Source organism: Schistocerca nitens, chromosome 4 (genome assembly GCF_023898315.1).
Source record: "Schistocerca nitens isolate TAMUIC-IGC-003100 chromosome 4, iqSchNite1.1, whole genome shotgun sequence".
Classification (NCBI taxonomy): domain Eukaryota; kingdom Metazoa; phylum Arthropoda; class Insecta; order Orthoptera; family Acrididae; genus Schistocerca; species Schistocerca nitens.
The window spans coordinates 956,894,793-956,920,228 of record NC_064617.1 but is presented as its reverse complement, the minus strand read 5'-3'; the positions used below and the strand labels follow the sequence as shown (position 1 = coordinate 956,920,228).

Sequence of the window (25,436 nt, the reverse complement as noted above, 5' to 3'; positions counted from 1 at the left end):
ACAATGACATTACCAAAGATGCCGACACCAGCATCTCAGCGACTGCTGCAGCAGGTGCGGGCGCAGTCCGTGAATAGAATGCCTCACAGGAGGAAGGGATTTCAGACAGCTGCCTTCCCTCAGGGTCTCAGGTCGTCAGCGTGACGACGGCCGTTCGTTTTCTCTGCTGAATGTCCAATGGGCACAATATTTCTGCCATCAGAAATGTCTGGTGACCGAAATATTGTGCCAAAAGGTCACTATAGACCAGCAGTACACCTGTGGACTGTTCAACGAAGAAATATGCTGGGAGAAACTGAATAATCAAATTATTGACCTTTTTTTAACTGTTGTTCAAAAAAGGTAGAAAAAGGAAAAGAAATTGACATGTTTTATTAACTATTTTTAATCTGGAAAAAGATTATTACATATCTTACAAAAAGAAAGAAGTTCCAGCACTAACTCAACATGAATATTCTTTACTTTTAACTGCATTACCTTATTTAGCAACAATTGTTTCATTTACAGGTGGTTCTACAGCAATTGTATATTTTATGAGTTATAAATTACCTAATGGTAAAAAATTTAGAATGTTGAATAGTAAACTTAGATACTTCTGATCATGAAGGAACTCAATGGAGTTGTTATTATGAAAATGAAGATTAAAAGAATTTGTCATTATGAAAATGGAGTTATAAATTTTGTTTTTGAATCATATGGAGGAAAAATTCCAAGTAATTAGTTAATTAATTGGGAAAAATTAACCTCACTACAAAACAGAGAGAAAATAGTATTTGGTGAAGGAATTTGTGGCAATTTGTGTTTGTTTTAAGGCTATTATAATTGAATTATAAGTTAACTGAAATTTTAAATATAATAAATGGAGATTTATTGAAACAAACTCAGTAGTGATTTAGGGAAAACAAGAAATTTTCAATCATTAATCTGAAAATTAATAGAGAATTTAAAAATTTGAAGATTTTCAATCAAAAATCAAAGATTTTCAATCAGTAATAGATCCAAATATTAAACGAAAAATAAAAATATCATTACAGTCATTAGAAGAAAAAATCATTGACTTTCAATCATCAATTGATCCAAACATGAATAATGTAGTTAAACAATTTCAGAAAGAGTTTGATGCAATTTTGAAAGTAGCTAAGTATTATATCTATTTTAAAAATTGAGGAAAGGTTAATGATAATGATCCACTTGATTTGAATCCAGTTAGTAAAAGATATTTAAAAGCAATACTTTTAGAACCTAAATAAGTGTGTAAATGTATAAAAATTATTATTCTAAGAAGTTGAGAAAGCTTAGACAGATTTTATTAAAAAACAAAAACTAAGTAATTAGTTTAGAGAATGGAAATTAAGGATACTATTTAAGGAACTGATTTAACTCCATACTTAGAGTGAAGAAACCTTCGTTATAAAGTGTAAGGTAAACAAATTACTGAATTTACTTTCATGACTGGAGGCAAACAAGAAATTGACACTTTCATTGAATATGATTTTATGCTTAAAAATTTTCTTTTTTTGGTTGGACTATAAACAGAGATTCAAAATTGCTGATTTAGATATTTTGGTGAAGGATGAATACAGACCTTACAAAGTTATTCCTGAGTTTCTCGTAATAAAAATAGCTTGCCAATTAAAGTATTCAGCTAAGACATTTTCAGTTGGTGTAGGTATAATTGTATTCAGTGAGAATAATTGTTTTTTATTCTTTATAAATGAAGAACAATAATCATATTTTATGATGAAGTGCATGAAATATACTGAAACACTTCTTCCTCACAGATTAACAACTAAACAGGAAAAACAACAAACTGAAAGTATTTGTTCAATACCTAAAACTGTAATAAAATCCGTAAAGAAAAATTTCTTAGGGAAGGTCTAAATATTTGTGAAATAATAATTAATAAATTATGAAAACCAAATAAAAAGAATTTTTAGCAGATAATGTAAATTCTTTTGGAATTGATAACTTTTGGCAAGCAGATTTAGTTGAAAAGATTCTGAATTTGAAAGGAATGTTGAAAATAAATAATTCTTCAAAATTAGCTTTGGCAATTCCAGTTAAATGTAAAATGAGGTCAAAATATAATTCAATGTTTCTGAAAATATTTGTGTCGAGAAATTAGCAAGCAGATAATGGCAAAGATTCTATTAATCATCTTAAAGAAAAAATTAAAAATGTAACATTAATCATTGTTCAGCTTTAATGAAATCAAAGCCACTGTTCTTAATCGATTTAATAAAACATTAAAAGGAAAAATGTAGAATAAATTTTCCCCACTAGGAAATTATAAATAGTTGATTTATTTGTTAATTATATTATGAACACAATATCATTCAACTATTAAAATGAACTATTAAATGAACTGAAAATCATATCGCAAACTTTGTATGTAACGAAATTGTTAATATACTGAACCTAAAAAAATTGATGATAAAGTAAGAATTATAAAACGTAAAAGAATATTAGGAAAAGGTTATGTAGCCTGTTTTCCAATAGAAATTTTTCAAATTTAAGATGTTAATCATTTCAATCCAGTCACATAAAAATTGAAAGATTTAAATGGTGAACATATGAAAGTAAATATTATGAAGAAGAGATGTTGAAAATTTATTTTCCAGTTTTTAAACAAGCCTATGTTAAATGGTAAGGTTTTAATAAGTCACAAAATAACTAGTTACATAGAACATAATGTATTTTTTTGAAAATGTTAGTAAAAATTTTATGTATTAATAATGTTCAATATCGAAAATCTAAACATGTTGATAGTTGAATGTAATATTCATAAGGTTTATTGTATCATTAGAGATATTAGTCTATTTTGATATTTAAATAAAGGTTAATAAAAACAAATAAATTTTAAAATTTTATTTTGAGAGAAATTATAAAGTTAGAGTTGACAGGATCAAATTATCTATGTGGTGAATTTTGTTTCCTTTGGGTCCATTAAAATATTTATTAAAATTATTTAAATTTTAGTAATGAAAAAAATTCTAAATTCAGTTCTACATTCTAAGAAATGTCTGTAAGACTGTTTGTATCGTCAATCAATTGTGATCGTTATAATTATCTCAAAATAGAAGTAATTTAAATCTTAATCAATTATTAAATAATAATTTATTACTTTACTTAACTTTCCTGAATTTGGAACGTAATTACAATAATTCTTAAAATTTCCTCACAATGTGGATGTCTATTTCCGATCATACCAATTTGGTTTCCAACAGTTTTAAATTGCTTTCAAATAACATAATAATCATAGTTAAAATTACAATCCTATAATTTCAAAATAACGAAATTTTCATCATTTAATTGAGTAACAACGTGTGGTAATGATGATTTTATTCTTAATTCTAGTTATTATTATTTCTGAAGTATTATTAACTGTTTCTTCATTATTTTCTCTTCATTTCTCATCAAATTTATTTTGTACTTGTCAATATTTTATTTCATATTCATTGGAATGTACCATTTACTTTCCAATCTCATATTCATCATGTTTTCGAATTGCAGGTAAAACATCATGTGTACCCCAGTTCCTTCTTGCTTTTGCTTTTTTTGATATTAATATTCCAGAATATAATTCGTATTCGTTGATAGATAAAGATAATTTTAGCATTACCTTTTAACCTCACATGGTAGGTGGGTCTAAAAATTTCTGGGAAGTGAGTCTTAAAATATCTCCATATTTTAATTTATATTCAACTCCTACATTATTTCTAATTGCTTCATCGGTATTTTTATATTCTAATACATTACAAACATCTTTTTCTTTAAAGCAAGGATTACTCTTTTCAACAATAATTATTCAAGCGCTTTTATTATGACCAATAAATAAATTATATAATAGTTCACATCAGATTGCACCGATATATATAAAAATTTCATGTATTCACATTGTCTGATTTCAGTGACGTTTTTCTTTATAAATGGAAGTTTATTTTTATGTTCTAGGAAAGATTTGATACATAATCTTCACACAATTTTTCTGGTGAACACTCAACCGAAGTATCATAAAAATTTACATAGTAATCAAATGCTAAATGTTCATTCATTTGCTATTTAATTAATTAAATAGTGGTAGATAATTAATTCTAAAAATATTCACGATTGAGATGTCAATATCTAATAATATCTATTTGATCTTGATCATTTTTGTGTTTGAAATTCACAAAATTCGTAATTAAAATCATGTAATCTTAAAATAACAAAATTTGGCCTTCAATTTTCATCATTTAATCAAGATACAGCATACAGAAATGAGATATTTATCACTTCTTTTTATCGTTTATTATTCCTACTTCGACATTATTAAAATTTTCTTCATGAATTTTCAGATAAAGGTATTTCGAATTATATAACTCAAGAATATAAACCAGGTTCTTTACCAAATTTTGTTTGTGGTTATATATTTTTAGTAGCATCATTTCATCGATATTGAAACTGTCAAATTTTTATCAATGTTATTCTTTAACATATTGTTTTATAGCATCCTTAGAATATACATATCCCAAACTATCAGCGACTTGATTTGCATAAAACTTATGTTTATTTTTTTCATCGCTAGTTGTGAAAACATTTTTATACTTACAAATGAGTTTATTAATTATTAGATCCACAATCGACTTCATTTATTGATAAAAAATTTGAAATACTTTTTAAATTTCTTAATTCTAGTTAACTTTTTCCTTACAAATGGAATGCTTACATAAAATGATTTGTCAAGTGTACAATGAGGAAAAAGGAATTCAAAGACATTGACTAAGAACACATACTTTGCATTAAGAATCTGGTTTTAAAGGTTGGCAAACAAAGAGACAAAGACAACCTCTTTTTAATTAGTGTTTTAAAAGATTTATTTCTGAAAAATTTGAAAAGGAAATTAAAAATATTTCTCGAAAATATTCTTAATTCTGATCATTCAAAAGATGAGAAATTAGCTTTAAAATATCCTAAAGATAAAGAAAGTGATTATCGAAAAAGTTAAATTGTTTTGTGGAGAATCTGTTTTTAAATTTTATTTGCCAAGGTATAAAAAGTACCATATCATGAAAAAATATTAAAAACTAATTTCAATTTTTCATATTATCTTTCATGTCACTATTTTATTCTATTAGGAAATCATATTTATCTTTCTTACAATTGTTTAATTATTGAAAAATATCATTTTTGTCTTTTTTACTATTGTTTACTTGTTTTTAGGATTTCTTTTTGTCGGGTTTTATGGTCTTTGGATTTAATTTACTGTTGCCATCATCATGACATTTTAAAACAATTTTATTACCTTCAGCTGTATACATGTTTAAATGATCTTATTAAATTTATTTTTATATATTGGTTTATACTGTCATCTAAACAATTTTGATAGTCATCAACTGTAGTTTCATTGTTTAAAACAGATTTTTTAAATACCTTTAATTCTTTTGTAATCTTGATTTTCTAGTTTATAAGGTACATTTTCTTTCTGAAGGCAAGTGTGCTCTAATTAATTCTTAAGCAGTTTCATCTTATTTACTTGTTAATGTCCATAAATATTATCTTTTCGATAACCATAATCTTTAGTTCTCACATTTTAAATGAGAGGATCAGTATCCATAAAACATAAAACAGTATTTTCACCTTATTTTCGTTTCATAACATTTTAGTGAAAATAATTCATTTTTGTTTTCGAAATATGTATAATACTTATTCTAGTATAAAATGGTTTATTGAACATTATTTTAATTTCCTTCATTTGCACTTGTACTAGATTTTCTGAAAATGCAGGAGCAATTGGTTTTCAAATATAATGTCCATGTTTTCCAAGATCTAATATGATTTTAATATTTTGTCTATTGCTACTATTTTCCCAAACACAGAATTACTCATTAACTTGTAGAAATCTTTTTCAAAATCATTAGCATTAATCTTTCTGAATTTTGTATTAATTCAATATATTTCGCCAACCAGTCTTTTTGTTGATAAGTCTCTATGCAGTTTCTTTAATTTTATCCAAACATTTGACTATTGTTTAAGATTTCTATACAGTAAGACATATTTTTCATTATCATTTAAAGTTGTTCATAATTATATTCTCCTTCAGAATCTAATGGTATCTCTGTGTGTAAATCATGTACGTTTCTTGGATATCCTAAATCAACTGCAAAAATACAAGCATCTTTATTAACATCTGGAATTGTAAGTAAATTTTGTGCATTAAAATATTTTGGATGCATCCACTCGAAATTTTAGAACTGTAAATTTTGGATCTTAGGAGACACGTATAAATTATTCACATCTAATTTCTCAGGATAATTTGATTTTTTAATAAAAGCTTTATATATTTATTTGCTTTTGCGTATCTTTTAATATTTTGAGATATTCCACCTCCAATTCCCTTCTTAAGAAATAAAATTATTTTATAATTATCTAACAAATCAAATTCGCCTTTTGTCATTTTCAACATTGCATCCCAATCTAATCCCAGTGAAGTAAAATACCAACATATATCACGTTTATAAACTTTATTATAAGCATGTCTAAAATTACCGAAAATATCTTGCGAAAATTAATACGTCTGATATATTATATAACCTTGTATGTTCATCTCAAAACTGAATTTCTTCCTAACTAGTTTTGCTTGGAGATAAACTTCATTAGAAATATTACCTTCAATAAGTCTTGAATAAAATGATTCTCTCTGGGTAATTTAGTTTCTCGCAATTTTTCTTGAGAATTCATTTATTCATATAGGTAAACTCTTTTTTAATTTTTAAATCAATTTATTCACCTTCAAAATATTTTGCTGTTTACTCTAATTTGTTCTGGTGTGTGATGTGAAGATAATTCATCAATACCTGATGCCACCAATTTAAAAGTATCCAAAAGTCTTAAAGTTAATCCATCTACAACATGTTTACTCAAAGAAAAATATGCACATCAAAAAAAGCTTATCATCACCTCAGTAACAAGAGTCCTGGAACCTGTTCAGAAAATTTGAATAGAGATCAATATAAAAATCATTTCCTATCTTTTTGTTGCTCATGAAAACAACACACCGCATGTTGTATCACCATCAGCGAGACCTTTAGAGGTGTTGGTCCAGACCTCTGTACATAATGGTACCTCTAATACCAAGTAGAACGTCCTCTTACAGTGATGCATGCCTGTATTTCTTGTGGCATAATATCCACAAGTTCATCAAGGCACTTGGTCCAGATTGTACCACTCCTCAAAGGTGATTTGGCATAGATCCCTCAGAGTGGTTGGTGGGTCATGTCATAAATAATCAGTACTTTTCAATCTATCCCAGACATGTTTTATATGGTTCATGTCTGGAGAACATTCTTGGCACTCTAGTCAAGCAACGTCATTATCCTGAAGGAAGTCGTTCACAGGATGAGCATGATGGGGGCATGAATTGTCTTCCCTGAAGACGAACGCCTCACGAATTTGCTGACAAAAGATTGCACTATCGGTCAGACGATGGCATTCATGTAACTTACAGCCATTGTGGTGACTTCCATGACAACCAGCAGTGTACATCAACCCCACGTAATACAACCTCAAAACAGGAGGGAACCTCCAACCTGCTGCACTCGCTGGACAATGTGTCTAAGGCGTTCAGCCTGACCGAGTTGCCTCCAAACACGTCTCTAACGATTGTCTGGTTGAAGAGGTATAAGGCACTCACCAGTGAAGAGAACATCATACCAGTACTGAGCGTTCCCTTAGGCATGTTGTTGGACCCATATGCACTGTGCTGCATGGTGTTGTGGTTGCAAACCTTATTCGTTGTTTTAAAATTGAATTACAGTATTTCATCTTGTCTCTAAATTTTCAATAAAATGTCATAATTACTCTAGTTGCTCTTATTTGAATTAAAATATTCTATATTTGGTGGTTATTTCTACTTCAATTTCATTAAATAGTTCTTGTGCTTGAAGAACACTGTTAATTCCATAAGTTATTGTCCCAGATGCGAAAGCAGAAGCTTTTCTGTAAATTAATTTACTTGATTTGAAAACATCTAAAATATATCCATGGTAAACTTTTCTGATAGCATTTTACTTAATTTCTTGATATGTATTTACTAGGAGTTTTGGAAAATAATTCTGATTATACTTATCATTACTAATAAATTTCTGAGGTCCCTTTATAGGATTGATAAATCATTGTTTCTTACAATTACAATAATTATTAAAATCTTCCAGTTTATACTTTTAATGTACTTCTTTTAAAGATTTTTTAATTTAAAATTGTTATCGCTATTAATTTTAACTTCAGTTCCTTTGATAAGATCAGTTAATTATCTTTTGCTAAATATGTACTAATTTTTACTTTCTTTGACTAATACAGATTTGATAGACTTCTCTTGCAGGTTTTAACTCAATTCCGTATCGTTATCATTGTAATTAATATTGTCAACAGGGTTTACAATATGATGAATTAACTTAATCTAAGTTTAGAATGAATCTTCAATTATACTGTTTTATCAACTGATTTTACATTTCAGTTTCTGACTCTCCACTCGTTTTCACATTTTTCAGACATCAGAAAAAATACCACGTGAGTATGTTAGCGTCTATAGAATATATGACTGGGCTTAGGAGTGGACCGTTGTTCTATGATAGAGCACACCGGTATTTAGCTGTATACAATTTGTTCAATTTCAGAATTATTATCAAGGAAGTACACGAATTTAGATCTATTGTGGCATGACACTTACAGGATAGTTGTCTGTATAAGATATTATATAATGTTTAGCAGAAATAACCCTGAACACCATAATATCAAATTTAAATAGAAGCTTCTATACAAAATTATTCTTACTGCTACACTATGAAGTTCCAATTCTGGTTCTACGTTCTTTACTATTTAGGATGACAATCACATCTATGGAGGAAAGTTTTTGTGGCAAGATGAGCTGGAGATTATTCAAGGTTGCTCGAGTTCACAGTGGATGGAATCTGGTGAACCAACAAGTTTACGCGTCTGTCAGAGGCAATTACTTTTAGCTGCGGTGTTCTGTCAGCTGCATGGCTGCGCTCGCCTTCTGAAAAACCTATCAAAACTAATCAAAATCCTTACTGTTTTTATCAACTGAAACTGTCCTGTTTCTCGTTAGGCGAGAAAAATGCACACAACCCTAGTCTGTAAAATATGGCGATATACAAATGCATAGATGGAGCAGCTTGTAGGCTTCAATACTCTCATAGTTCTCACAAGAGTAAGTAGCTACTGAGCTATAGAACCTTAACGGCTCTTCAGCTAATTTCTAGCTGAATGTGAGCCAAAGTGGATGCAGTGTTCACACAAAATTCCTCTTTTGGCGTTGTACAGAGCGTGATGTGTCCTGTTCTACATTTGATGCTGGTTTAGAGGAGTCTTCGCAGTTACCGGTCTTGGGTCTTTCGTAGCAAGCTAACTGTGTCTTCTGTGTTTCAAGTCACAGCTTTTTCAAGCCAATGGGAGCATTCCTTTCATCTTGTGGAAACTACCTCCGCCAATTGGAAAGTGCCTACCTTTAAACTGCATCAAAGTATCGCCCCTTTTTACTCCTTCCTTGTTTACTTCAGCCAATCAGACCTTTTTCCCGCTCCTAACGCCTAAAAGTTACACGCATACATCACGAGCATACCACGACCATTTCACGTGATCAACTGCTTCGCTGCTCTGTTTGTATCCAACTCGAAATTCCCCAACACAGTTTTCTAAAGAAGTCCATTACAAGCAGCAATGGCCAGCTACTTGCTCTCCTTAATATATCATGCAGTGCATTCGTTGTGCCTCTCATCATGGTTCACCAACCCCTTTTTAGAAGTGTTTTTTTTGTACTCAGCCCATGATGATGCAACTCGCGTCTACCCCCAAACTAAAACGTTTCCTCCAGCAGCGTTCTTCACCATATGCTCATTGACATGCAGGAGTTGGGTTTGTTGTGTTAATATCATCGGATTGAGTGTCATCCCTCCGGATTACATTCTGTACATTTTGATAGGCAAAACTGTTCATTATAGCCAAAGTATGTCAGGTGACATTTCCATCTCCTTGTTATGTTGTATTAAGTCTCTCATTGCAAGTGCGAAATTGGCATTCACTCAATGTGCCACCATACATATCATCCTCCTACCATGTTAAATTTTCGCAGGATCAATCAATGGTTGAGAAATTGAATGAAGTCAGTGTAAAATAATTCTCAAGTGATGTATGTGACAATTGTTATATATATACATAGACCAAATCTCTATTTTAATATGGCATAATCAAGCAGTTGTTCTTTCAGTCTCTGTTTTGTTGTTTCTCACTTCACCACTATTGATTTACTGTGTACTACTGATTTGAGCACTAACGTAGTGTATTTCCATAAATTAACATGTTTTATTTGTTGTTGCTAGGTCTTTTATTTAATACAATGATTTAAATAACATGAATCCTTTTCTTTCTATTTTATGGTTGTCTATATTTTAATTTTAAATTCAAATAATTTAGAGATTCTCTATAAATTCTCTTACCACTCATAATTTTTAAATTTGAGACTGATTATTTTTTTGAAATCAAGATTGTGTTAAATGATTCTGTAGATATACTGAAGATGAAGAAACCTTCATTTACAATTATCCTCCCCTTGTTAATACATATATTTGATTCTCAACATTAGCTTAGGTTATATGGCAATTATAATTGAAGAAAGTTACATGTCTTACAATAATCACTTTATCTTACACTTAACTGAACGCTTCTCATCACTTTCCAAGGGCAGTGCCATTAGCAAACATATTTATATCCCACAAAAATCCAGAACTTATGTATTGTAACTTTACAGAAGAATTAAATTGTTCATTGACTTTTACAAAATTATTAAATTCCGAATCCTAATAAATTCTTTGCAAATTTTAAATTAACATCATGAAACTGCAAAACCCTTTTTACTACATAACCTATATTTTAATGAACACATTACGTAATAGAATCATAGCTTCCAAAGAAAATATCAACATTTGGTTTTTATATCTTAGATGTGTTTTAAAAAAATATTAAATGCAGGAAAATATTATTGATATGTCAAGAACTGATACTAGTCTGTCACTGACAGTATTTATATATATATATATATATATATATATATATATATATATATATATATATATATATATGTATATATATAATCTTCAACGTGGCTCATTGACATCATCATCCTCATTTTCATATGCCTTGACATGTGTCCTCTGAGCATGAAATGGTCGTTTGCAGGGAGAAAGATTGCAGATGGTTTGAGTCTACTGTGAATGCTTGGTTGCCTTTGATCCATTCTGCATGTACCCATGGCGAAATTATATTAGAGATCTATTATTAGCATCATGAAAACTTACATTCTTTGTCAATCCTTGAATCTTTATGCCAGTCCATTGGTGGTTAATCTGCCTCCTGTTTTCTATACCAATACTCATTTCCCATCTCTTGGTGTGACATTCAAGTGTTGCAATTTGCCATAAGAAATATTGGACATTTGTATTGCTGGAAAGTCAAAATTGGATTTTTTGTTGGTAAGGAGAGACAATCTTTTTGTATAGGAAGGGATACAGAAAGGTTTCTTGATTTCTTCTGGTCCAGGCTCTTCTTTCTTCCTAATCTTCTGTGTTGAATCTTCTTTTCTTGTTGCATCTTGCTGTTTTCTCCCTTGTGCCTTCGTTCTTCTCTGGAATGAGAAATGGCTTTAAGACCTGCTTAACCTCATTACTGTATAGTCTAATCCTCATTACTGTATAGTCTAATCTTACGGTATTTCCTTTTAAATCGTTGTTTATTCTTTGTTGTATCAGGCTGTTCTTCAGAATAGGTTGGACAGCCTTCAATCGTTCTCTTGCTTACTCCCATGAGTGTTCAGGACATGTTTCGCAGTCACTGAATTCCGTATGGTATGACGATACTTTCAGCCATTCTGTATCTTGGGTTACAGAAATGTCTCTCTTCCTCTTCGGCTGAATTCAAATATTCGTTTGTCCTTTGTGTAACATGTCCACCTCCATCCCAGCTTGGTGGTATCCCTCATATCTCTTTATTCTGCTCTAAACAGTTTGTGACAGAGGTGCTAAGGATATAGCACTTTAGCAAAACTGTTGTTCTGAAGATTGCATGTGACTTTCTCATGAATAAAGATCGTGCCGTGGCACACGTTGACCATATCTAGAATTTGTCGTAGATCCTCATACATTACCCCAGAAGTGTTATCCTCTTATACTGTTGCTTCCACGCAAGTATTTCCTTTCGTCATCTCGAAAGCTGATGTACCAGGCAACCACACTCAATGTTCCTTCCTGTCATGCCCAATGGCTCTACTCAGTTCTGCTGTCGATCTGACTGCAATGATGATAGATCACTCTTGATGATATGGTGTACAACAACTTTGTGTGCACTTTTGTACATCTTACATCCCCCAAATTTCTCTAATTCACATGGTATTACTACCTATCTTATCACAATCCTTTCTCCCTTAAAATACATCACAAGCTTACAAACAAACAATTAACAGACTTTACAAAAATTCCGTATTTAAACTATACATAAGAATCTCCTTATTACACTCTTCATAAGAGTACATCTATTTTAAGAGATCAATATCCATCCCTATTCTACACATAGATTTTCTCTTCCCCTTTTTTTAGTATAAAGGTAATGGTATCCCCATCTTCATCAAGATGGATAGTAAGAGGGCAATTGATGGTGATGAAGTTAGTAAGTCATTTTTCCTTTTGTTCTAACTACAGATAGTTCATATTACCATGATAACTTCACACCTCAGCTCTCACTCCAGCGTCTTTTTCTCTGCAATCTCTTCTTTTCGGCATATGCTGTAACAGAACTACAAAACACAATATCTATTTCCGGTTTCCTTTTAAAACTTTCTCCACTATCCAATTCCATGCTTTTGCAGCTTGTACTTTTTTTGTAGTTATCTGTATCTCCTTCTTCTAAACAATAAACTTTTAAATTACTTTCTCCCACTATCATACTTTTTCCTTGAAACTTCCTGGGAGATTAAAACTGTGTACCGGACCGAGACTCGAATTCGGGACCTTTGCCCTTTGCAGGCAAGTGCTCTACAAACTGAGCTACCCAAGCACGACTCACGCCCCATCGTCAGAGCTTTACTTCTGCCAATATCTCGTCTCCTACCTTCCAAACTTTACAGAAGCTCTCATGTGAACCTCGCAGAACTAGCACTCCTGAAAGAAAGGATATTGTGGAGACATAGCTTAGCCACAGCCTGGGGGATGTTTCCAGAATGATCTCATTCTGGATACTTTCCTCTATTGAAATCATCCCTGTGTTAAGCTCACACCCCTCCATCTACATCCTTCCACCATATAACATGTTTCTCGTTTCCTTAATAGTTCAATCCTCTCTCTCAATTGTTATCTCCTAACGATCTTTTATATCTATTTCCTTCACATCTTCTTTCAGTATCAGCTTGTGGTAACTTCCACAAACTATGAATGCATCTCATTTTCCCCCAAAATATCTCCTCAACTAAATGTTCACCACCCACGACAGAACCAACCAAATATCAGTATCTCCTTTTACCCAAGTCATTACACACCTAATTTCTTGGCTTCCTTTCGTCCACAAAAACCAACTTCTTTCTAATTTACACTACATTTTAAGAGAGAATCTACTACTATTTCGTCAAACCATCTATATGCTAATCTCTACCTTTCTCCTTGCTTTCTACTCTTTCCCAATAACACATTTCGTTTGAAGAAGAGTTACTTTGGTTCTTACTTTATTGTCCATCCTTCACAACTATCCTTTTGATTTATGAGAACGTTATTGTATTTCATTTAATGAGATAAGTAAAAATTAATTTTATTTGGATGCATTTTCTTAGGTTCCCTACACATTGACTTCTAGATTTTGCTCTTACTGGAATCTTGACACTTGACACATCTATCTTTCTTGTGGAATTAATATTTAGAGTTTTACCCTTTACACAATTTCAAGTGACTCACATAGTGCAAGTCCAATGATTTTCCTATGTTTGGGTTAACCAATTTGGCCTCACTATCATGAGTTTCTTTATGTGCTTCCATAAGGCCTTTGTATATTGAAAAGAATTTATAACTTTCATAATTTTTCTTGTTAGAGAGATTTACAAGTACCTTTTTGTCATGGTGAAAATACTCGTGAGGTTGCCGGTTTTTCTGCCCAGGCTTTCTATTTAATGCTGCAGTCTTCAAATTGATCAATGACAATTTTACTAGATGTTGATGTTGTAGTCTGAGAACTAGTGGGAATTTAATTGTTTTCTGGTTAATTCCCTGTCCTAAATATATCATCCGACCTGTGTATCAATACTAGTGTGCCCAATGGTACATTATCCTCTTGACTTACCATTTCTCCCTTAGTTTCGTATAAATGAACTACATCTTCCACAATTTGATCATCAACAGTTTTTGTATAGCTGCCTACATAACTGTTGACAACTCTTGTTCCTCTTCATCGGACGATTCCCAGACAATTGGCTCCTAGCATACTGGTATTTTTATCTGATCACCCCCTAAACTTATTCAGGATCTTGCTAATCCTATTTACACATTTAATTATAAAATCAACTTCATTTGGTGAGTGAATCTCATGTGACTAGTCTTCAGAACGTTCATGTCGTTAATTCTGTTTTTTACCAGGGTTTGGTGGCCTCAACTGACTTCTTGTACCGGTTCATCTCGCCCGTGTTGTCCTGCTGAAATCTGATTCTCCCAACCTTTCTGTATTCTAGGCATTACAGTTCCACCTGAATAATTTGGGTTTTTGGTAGGAAACCTCTAAACTTTTCTGCATTGTTTGCATGATGATCATATGGCGAATTATAGTTGCCACCATAGTTTCTGGAACCAAACTATTATTGTAATTCCGCGGCTCACAAAACCATAGTTATTGTTTGACCTCTGTGAGTTGCCAGAACCATAGCAATTATTATCACATGGGCGGTTACTATTCTTTTCAAAACGATTACCTTTCACAACATTACCATTGCCATTGTAAACATTATTCAAGGCCAGTCGGTTGCTATTATTCCCCCTACCATTTGTCTCTCCTACGGAACGTTGTTTCTTCGCGTCATCTTGTCTGAAGATGAATTCATGTTCTGTTGACATCCCTTTAAATGCCTGTATATTATCTCTAGCTCTCCCAACCAATGACTGCTGATAACGTAAGGGTAATTTCATTGTGCACATACGTATGTTTCCCATCACTGTATGGACAGTCTAGACACTGAGTCTTTTTCGTAATTTCTTCCATAAATCTAATTGGTTTCTTTTCGCCAGAATTTTCAAATGACGCCTGTTGAAACAATTCATATTTTATCCTATTTTGGGTTTCGCGGACCAGTATTGCTCCAAGAATGCAGACTTAAATTGTTCATACGATTGACAGTTAGCAGCGACTCTTTGTATCGTTCCCGCTATTGCACCGTCCACATGACAACAAATGAAATCATGTTTATGGCTAAGTGGCCAATGTTCTGGTAAACCGATTTGGAACAGATGTATGAACGTACGGGGGTGCAAGACGTTCCCGTTTTCTTAGTAATGTTGGAATTTTCTGACTGTCAAAAAATGATCATTGTCAAATTTTTCTATTGCACCATCTGGCGTATGTGTTTTCGCAACATTTTCCGTTCCCTTCAATTCTGTCATTTTTTTCCTTTATTCGTACTACCGCATTTGTATCTGGAGACGACATATTTGAGTTCCATCTAGCATCGCATCTATGCAGTGGTGTGCAATTATCTAAACCGTGCCGTTCCTCGTGTATCGGACTGGAAGATATGTTTAAATTTCCCGTTACTATGTCAGGGTTTTGTCTTTATACTTGTTTCATATTGACTTGCGGTATATGGCCTGTTGTACTGCAACTCGTAAATTGAGAATTTGGTACGTGTGGTGCAGTAAACTGCTCTGTTATCGTGTCATTCGCGTGAGTTCGGAGGGTCGGCTGCCGCACCGTTGGTGTGGACGCAGTTACCGCTTCTCGCACCATTGTCTGCTGTGAATGCACATTACCTGCTGCGCTCACCTGTTTCAACTGTACTCCTAGAATTTGCTTCTGTTTCGGATCGGAAATTACTGACGCAACATCTTGTGGATATACAAGTGGAATCTCATGATTTTTTTGTTTCCGCAACTGACACAGAAGATTGCATAACGGACTTAGATACCTCTGGATTTTTTTCCACGACTATGTCAGATGATGCTACCGATTCCGCTGCCTCAGTACTGCTTTCTGTACGGTTCTCAATACACTGCTTCAGTTCTGTACGAAGCTGTTCATACTGCTACACGTTTTTCGAGACGATGTTTACAGTGCGTGTATCGAATCTCTTTCACGCAACTCGCGTGACACGTTTTCTGACATTCAGTTCTTTCACGATTTGTTGCGCTTTACCAGACGCCTTACGTGCTAAATTATGAACTCTTTGGTTGATAGTGGACACTACGCCGTGCACCTGATCAATGTCAGTATGCATCTTTTTCTGATCGGCCATAAGCGATTGAATTAGTTCGCGCGCGTCTCTCGCCTCTTTCCGGATTTTAGTAACTGTTCATCAACTTCAGTTCGCATCTTTTGCTGGCCTTTGCGGACTTTTTCGAAGCCAGCATTGGTTTCAAATTTGAGACCATTTAAAGCAGTATTCGTGGCCGATGGCCGATAACCCTGCATTTGTTTCTGTTTTTAAGTCTGTTGACCCTGCAATTGTTTCTGTTTTCAAGTCTGCTAACCCTGCATTAGTTTGTTTGATGGCAATAGACAGTTGCTTCAGCATTGCGAATATACTGTCAGACTCTTGTCATCTGTCACCATTTGGTGCAAATTTTGCCGTTAGGGTCTTTCATGTGAAGTCTCACCGACTTCTGTGCATAATGCTGATGCACTTACTCACATTCTTTCCATGGGAAACTGTCCCGATTCAGAATTACAACATTTGGTTCAACGTACCGAAATTGCACGTCCTCTAATTCTGTTTCTGAACCACTAGATTCGTCATCTGTTAGGTTTTGTGAGGTCGCAACCTGACATACCGATCGCGAAACTGCCACCATTTCCATTGCATTGTCACTTTGTTCGGTTTCGTGACCTGCATTCAATACATTTTGTTGTACGTCAGTTTCTGTCCTATCAAGCTCTTCTGCTTGCCCTGTATGCGATGATATAGGTCCTTCCACCATCTCCGACAGTCTGACTAGCCTCTGTCTTTCACGATTTGCGCGAGCCTGAGCTCTAGTCAACATGAAGCTATGTGACCTAACACATCTCCATAATATCATAGAAAGTGGCATATGCCATTAATACGTCATTAGCAACGCCGTGCACTGTTTTTGGGTATTCAAACAAACTCAACAACGCCATGAATAATTTCGCTAGCGCCAGAAAGGTCATGTACAGTACACGCTATTTATACTCAAAACACAAAAATTTTTCTTTACCCGTTAATAAATCATTTCTACTATGTAGATCACACATTTACAGTAATCTGATCACTGTGCAGACACATACGGTGAGTAACCTTGTCACTTTTTGTTTAAATTTTTTTTTCTTAATACCAAATTTTAATTACTCTTTCTAACTTTACTAATTGCCATCCTAGCAGACCAACTGCCATTCTAGCAGGGTCACCATTATCTGACACTCCACTCCTTTTCACATTCATCAGACATCAGCAGAAACACCATGTGAATGCGTTAGCTTCTATAGAATGAATGACTGGGGTTAGGAGTCGAACCTTACTGTATGATATAGCGCAGTGCTATTTAGTTGTGCACAATTTGATTAATTTCAGAATTATTGTCAAAGAAGTAGAACAATTTACATAGATTGTGATATGACACATACAGGATAGTTGTCAATACAACAAATTAGGTCCTGTTTAGTAGAAATAACCCTGAACACCATAATATCAAATTTAAATAGAAGGTTCTATATAAAATTATTCTTACTACCACACCGTGAAGTTGGCCTCTATTACGACAAATTATCCGATTCTGGTTCTAAGTTCGGTACTATTTAGGATGACAAACAAGTCTATGTAGGATAGTTAGTTTTTGTGGCAAGATGAGCAAAAGATTATTCAAGGTTACTCGAGTTCACAGTGGATGCAAGCTGGTAAACCAACAAGTCTATGCATCTGCCAGAGGCAATTACTTTTAGCTGCGTTGTTCTGTCGGCTACATGACTGCTCTCACCCTCTGAAAAACCTATCAAAAGCTAATCAAAATCTTTACTGTTTTTATCAACTGAAACTGTCCTGTTTCTTGTTAGGCGAGAAAAATGCATACATCCCTAGTCTGTAAAATATGGCGATATACAAATGCATAGATGGAGCAGCTTGTATGCTTCAGTGCCGTCACAGTGCTCACAAGAGCAATTAACTACACAGCTGTTTTGTTTCTTCGCTATAAGAGCTCAACGACTCTTCAGATAATTTCTAGCTGAATGTCAGCGAAAGCGAACGCAGTGCTCACACGAAATTCCTCTTTTGGCGTCATACAGAGCGTAATGCACCCTGTTCTACGCTTGGTGCTGGTTCAGAGGAGAGTCCCCAAAGATGTGTTGCATCTTTCGTAGCAAACTGTCTCCCACTTCTGTCCTATTGTGCTTCACGTCATGGCTTTTTCAAACCAACGGGAGCATTGCTTTCATCCTCTAGAAATTACCTCCACCAATCAGAAAGGGCCAATCAGAAAAGACCTTTGAACTACATCAAAATATCGCTCCTTCTTACTACTTCCGGGTTTATTTCAGTCAACCGGACATTTTTTCCCCGCTCCTGACGTCTAAAAATTTCACGCATACATCACAAGCATACCATGAGCATTTCACGTGATCAGCTGTGTTGGTGGTCTGTTTGTAACCATCTGGAAGTTCACCAACGCATTTTTCTAAAGAATTTTTCCATCACAAACAGCGCTGGCCAGCTACCTGCTCTCCTCATTGTATCGCCCAACGCATTCATTGTTCCTCTCGCCACGGGTCACCAACCCCTTTTTAGAAGCGTTCCGTTGTACTTGGACCGTGACGGTGCAACTCGCGTCTGCCCCCAAATTAAAATGTTTCCTCCAGCTGCGTTTTTCAACCATTGCTCATTGATATGCAGGATTTGGGTTCGGTTTGTTAATACCGTCGTATTGAGTGTCATCCCTTTGCATTACATGCTGTATATTTTGATAGGCAAATCTGCTCACTATCGCCAAAACATGTCACGTGACATATACATCTCCTTGTTATGACATATAAAATCTCTCATGTAAGGTGTGAAATTGACATTCATTCAATCTGACACCTTACAAGTTCTGTCTTCTTGATTTCTATATTCATTTACTCCCTATTAAAATAATTTAGTCAAACAGAACTTCTCCAGTTACATGTGGGTAACCATTTTCTTTCCATAATTTTCAAAATCTTTATAACTCAATTCATATTTCCTATTGCAATAATTTTCTAAGCTCTTAAAGAGCTTAGCTTTGTTTGTAATTTTTTCTATTGTTTTTAGAAAGAAGGAATTTTGATTTTTTAAACATTTCCAGTTAAAAAGTATATTTTGAGGTTTTAGGTTTGGAGGTTCTTATTTATAAACAGTAAAGTTTATTAGATTTCAAAATTTTTAAATAAGAAATTGAGGTTTTTTTGGAATAGGCAAATGAGATTTTCTGGTTGTTATTCATAAAGAATAAAATTTATTAGATTTGAAAATTTTTAAGGGAGAACACTAGAATTAAGTTCTTTCGATACAGGGGAATGAGACTTTTTGGTTGGGGGAAACTGCAAAATTAGGTTCTTGGTCGGCATCCTGGAAATTTGACTCACCAATGCTCTTTGGTCCAGAAATCTGTTAAGCGTACTACTCATGGGGTTATAGATGAGGCAGAATGATGGTTGTTTGAGAATGTTCACATACAGTAGATGAAGTGCTATGTGAGGAATCACTTAAAAAATGCAGCACAAGATTGACGTTGTAAGGAATGTATGAAGTCCAACGACTGATAGACTGCCATTTCAGATCTATAGCTTTGTTGTAGAAATGCTGTGCGCGAATCCGGATTAAGCCTATCCATTCAACGATATACTTGCGTAGGATCAAGTGGAGATCTGTTTTGATGATTACAGCCTCTGGTGAATCATATTCGTGGCACTCTCATATCTCCAGACGAGTCACCTCTTTCCGAATCTGTTAAGGACGCCATACACCAAAATTCCAATGTGGTACCGGGCCATCTCTTTGCATGCTGTAACTGTTCCTCAGTCCTGCCCTGTCCTCCCTGCAGTTTGTTCATGTGAAAGTCCCAATGTAAGTCGTAACTGAGCAGAAGCCGGAGAGCGCTATATCTAACACCTTCTGCATCCTGTAGGAAAACAGGTTGAGCTCCGTTAATGAGACAGAACCGTGCTTTGACCACTCTGTGGAAGCAGGAACATATTGTAGCTTCCAACGGAGCTTTCTCCTGGAAAACGACGTAGTAGAAAAGATAGTACTCGCAATTGTAGTGGTGTTTCTTATCGGGAAAATGAGGAAGTCTTCGCATCGTATAAGAACTGGAAGAAGAACTAGGAGCTTACTAGTGCACTGCGGTGCGTTTCCAATCTACGTTCAGGTTCTGCTGTTCCAAGGAGGTCTGCGTCTCTCAGAGTACACTTATGTCTGCCAACGCGAAAACATCTCTCTGTCTCTCTCTCTCCTCGTTATTTTGTACCCGCCAGCAGGGAACAGCTACCAACTAGATCCCACCATACTTTTAAGCTCTATACCACGCACTGTAATAGCACTTCGCTAAATTTGCCAGGTAGAGAACTCGGTTCAGCGTGAATTCTAGATCTGTGTCAAATCCTAAACCGACATTAACACTTTTTCATTCATTTTCCATCACAGAAGGATGCACACTGCACAGTGTCAGGTAAACTACTCCCACAACACACATAGTAGAAAAAAGGCATGGGCTATGTTTCCTATTGACAAAATGTGGAAAACATTGCAGCATATTTAAACTGGAAGAGGTAGTTGATACACTCAGATATTCTGCTTTCGAAAGAGCGTAATACAAATTCCACAATGGCACAGCCGCCCGACGCCACTAATAGAGACCAGCATTCTCATCTCAGTATCGTAACAACCATTCAGCCTATATTCTTCCGTATTAGTCTTACTCACAGTACCTATCCAAGTACAAATGATCTCTCTAGATGCGTGCTTACTGAGGTTTTCACTCCTTATTGGTGTATAAAAGATATAAACCTGAACCATCTGACAGTGTTGCGATGACTGTTAAGGAAAATAGGGAACGTGTAGTTTATGCATGATGGGGCTCTTTGCGGACGGAGCTTGAGACACTTCACGTAAAAAATTAATCCCACCAATTTTTGAATATTGTTCCAGTATCTGGAGTCTGAACCAGGAAGGTATTGGAAAAGAGAAATTAACTTAGAAGATAAATACACATTCCTAAGGCAATCACTTGCGCTAATAATTCTAAGGTATTGTTCTAATGTATGGTGTCTATAGCAAGAAGGTATCAGGAAGTGAGGAATAACATCGGAACATTAACGCAAGACAAGGACTACACGGTTCTGCACTTAAACACTGTATGATGCTAGAGGTGTGCGGTTGTCGATCAGTTAGTCGTATGGAATGCGACGCCGTTAATATTCCAATGTAAGAAATATATTTCCAGTGCGTAATATGTATATTGCCTGCAACTTTTTCTCCGATAAACTATGGTGACAAACTGTAAGGTAATGAAACAATTGCCATGTACACCAAACGAAACGTCTATTATTTGTATAGCAAACACTACATAGGTTTCGGGAGGTATATAACGCCTGCTGTTTACGAATTTTAACCCCGATTACTGTTCGAAAATTATGTTCATAACAGTCCTATAAAGTAATCGTTAGCAACCTAAAATGAAAACGAAAAACAGCGACTTCTTACGAGGAAATAAACACCACGCCTCAGTAGGCAGTGGAAATTTAAGTCTTATTTCAGTTTACTACCACAGACAGAGCAAATCGACTGCAAGTGTAGAATATGTGGTTGGAAGATGGATGCATTCGAGTACAGTGCTCTACTCTCCCGGCTGACTAATGTGCTGTTCTGCATCGTACATAAGAATGATACTCACGAGGTACTGTCCCCCACCATCCAACGGACATGTAGCACACAAAATAGCGTGACTGTGGTGATCATGTGCCGTCATCGTGGATCTTTGAAAGGGGGTGTAATAGGCGCAGCGGGACGCCATGGATGGTTCTTACTACTGGAGAATCTAGACAATATTGTTATAAATGTTTGTAATATAAATTATATAGATGTTTCGCTCTTTAGAGGGTGAATTTAAATGTGGTCACCCCCACTTCAAAACAGTTTTGTGAACAGTATTTCGCTAGTTACAGAGATGTAGCGCTACCGGAAGTAACGTACAATTAGTTGAAGCCGGGACTTTGGGATTGGTAATATGCACACAGAGATTTTATGTGCATGTGTGTAGATCTGTCAGTTGGGGATGGTTGCGGTTTGTACGTATAACTTGCTAACTTTGTCTATAAATGACGCTACCCAGGAGATGCACTCTGTAGGTAGAGAGAGAGAGAAGGAAACTCTTATATCCCAAGATGCTGCCAGTCAACTCACTGTCAACTAGCGAATAACTTATTACTGGAGTAATAACAATAAATACCCAAAAACTACAGGTTGTAGATACCCTGACAGGGCTGTGGGTATGCCAGTGTTGGAGGATATCAATAGAAATAAGAGCTTATACCAATGGAAAGAGAATTCTGAGCAGCAACAGAAATCAACTCTGTACACTTGTCAACTCCCTGTTGCATATCCCAATAGGATGGAATGGAAGTTAAATGAACATGTGGAACTGTTCCCAGACTTTGAGTTTCCATCAAGTGCAGCACCGCATGAGTCTACAGACAAGCTTTCTAAGAGTTTCCAATGCAACCGTCGTCTTCACCACTCTGTCAACCTCCTATAGGTATGAAGCGACTGTTACTACACTTTTCATTATCGCCCTATCCAAAATGCATGCATGTGGATCATCGGGAAAAGTGGGAAGTCTTAGAATTTCTTTTAGTAGGTTGAGGTATAAGACACGCATATATTATTGTGAAAAATCAAACACTACATGGGTTTGTCAGCAAAGTGACAATATAAATATGGAAAACAGTCGGGGAAAAAATATGAAAAAGACATGGAATCGGCAAAATGCGAGGAGAACCTGTTAGAGCCACGAAAAAATTATGTAAAATACTTAAATTTGAGGAAACTACGATGAAGTATATAAAATCGTGAAAATCTAGCGAAGTTACAGAAACTAAGAAGGAATACATAAAAGTAGAGAGAAAATACCATGAAATGAATAGTGAACGAAATCAATTAATTTGCGTGTACTGGCGCTGAGTGTACTGATGCTACATATACACACGTTAACAGTGATGAGGGCAGCCATTCTAGAGACATGGTCTGAATGTGAAACGGCCATATTATCGCACACATAAGCAATACAGTCTAGCATCTGACCATGAATTCCGTGTGCAAGAGGAAGGTTACCAGAGGCGGTGGTAAACAGTGCTATTGCTTCCACTTGCCCGCGAAAGGCAAAGGTCCCGAGTTCGAGTCTCAGTCCGACACACAGTTTTAATCTGCCAGGAAGTTTCAGTGCTATTGCTATTCTTCTCCTCTGTCTACTGATCGTTGCGTTTATTTCATAGTAAGATGTTACTGTTTCTTCAAATACATTCTCGGTTGCCGACAATCATTTTACAGGGATGTTGTGAACATACCACCATAACTGGGCATGCACTTAGTAAACAGAAGGCGACTAACACATCCGGAAATCTACGTAGTGTTTATGTTACAAGGAATCAAAGTTATCTTTATGTTACAAAGAATCAAAGTTTCATTGGTGGTTGTTTTATCTAAATCAAATGGTTCAAATGGCTCTGAGCACTATGGGACTCAACTGCTGTGGTCATAAGTCCCCTAGAACTTAGAACTACTTAAACCTCTATCCTAAGGACATCACACACATCCATGCCCGAGGCAGGATTCGAACCTGCGACCGTAGCGGTCGTGCGGTTCCAGACTGTAGCGCCTTTAACCGCTCGGCCACTCCGGCCGGCTGTTTTATCTCCTTAGTGTCACCATACTACATTGGAGAGAAACTTGCAGGCAGAATGTATGTCATGCATCGGAAATATGTTTCTTAGATTGGAATACTAACAGTTCTGCAGTCCACACGACTAATTAGTCTGGAATCACACAGCTCTAGCATTATATAATGTTTACGTGGAGAAACTTGTAGCACTTGGGATGTGTTTACGTTCGAGAATCACTTCTCTCTTCCTGGTACCTTCCTGGTACCTTCTCGGGACGGACACTAAACACTGGAACAATACTTCAGAATTGTTAGCACAAGTTATTTACGTAAAACGTTACACACTTTTTTTCTAAGGTAGTGACAGGGGTTTCAGAGGTACTTGAAATCCTGTGTATACATTTGCTTGACAGTTGTTGTGTGTGGACGAGACTTTGTTCTGTTCAGAGTGCAATATGGCGTGTAATTTCACATTTCAAGCGCAGCTGCTATGCATTTGTCTATTTCCTCATGAAATGTAGCTGTTTCATGCATTTTCCGTTGATGGCGATCATTTTATAGGACTGATACTAGCATAGCGTGGACCGACACGTCTGATTTCAGGTCTCGAATGAAACCACTAAACAACCAGAGAGCAAAGTAGCAATGCGACAATCGTATGCAAGTAAAAGAGATTAGCGTTAATTCTAAAAATACTTACAACATATTTCTAAATTCTTATGGTGAGAACATATACTGACTTAAGCGAAATACACTCATGGAAATTGAAATAAGAACACCGTGAATTCATTGTCCCAGGAAGGGGAAACTTTATTGACACATTCCTGGGGTCAGATACATCACATGATCACACTGACAGAACCACAGGCACATAGACACAGGCAACAGAGCATGCACAATGTCGGCACTAGTACAGTGTATATCTACCTTTCGCAGCAATGCAGGCTGCTATTCTCCCATGGAGACGATCGTAGAGATGCTGGATGTAGTCCTGTGGAACGACTTGCCATGCCATTTCCACCTGGCGCCTCAGTTGGACCAGCATTCGTGCTGGACGTGCAGACCGCGTGAGACGACGCTTCATCCAGTCCCAAACATGCTCAATGGGGGACAGATCCGGAGATCTTGCTGGCCAGGGTAGTTGACTTACACCTTCTAGAGCACGTTGGGTGGCACGGGATACATGCGGACGTGCATTGTCCTGTTGGAACAGCAAGTTCCCTTGCCGGTCTAGGAATGGTAGAACGATGGGTTCGATGACGGTTTGGATGTACCGTGCACTATTCAGTGTCCCCTCGACGA

General features: G+C 35.4%; 1 protein-coding gene across 2 annotated transcripts in view; it reads left to right on the top strand.

Annotated features, from left to right (window-relative positions):
• The window catches only part of LOC126253634 (cytochrome P450 4g15-like), a 213,322-nt gene that overhangs the window by 85,948 nt on the left and 101,938 nt on the right, over positions 1 to 25,436 (top strand). The gene's annotated exons all lie outside the window — the stretch shown is intronic.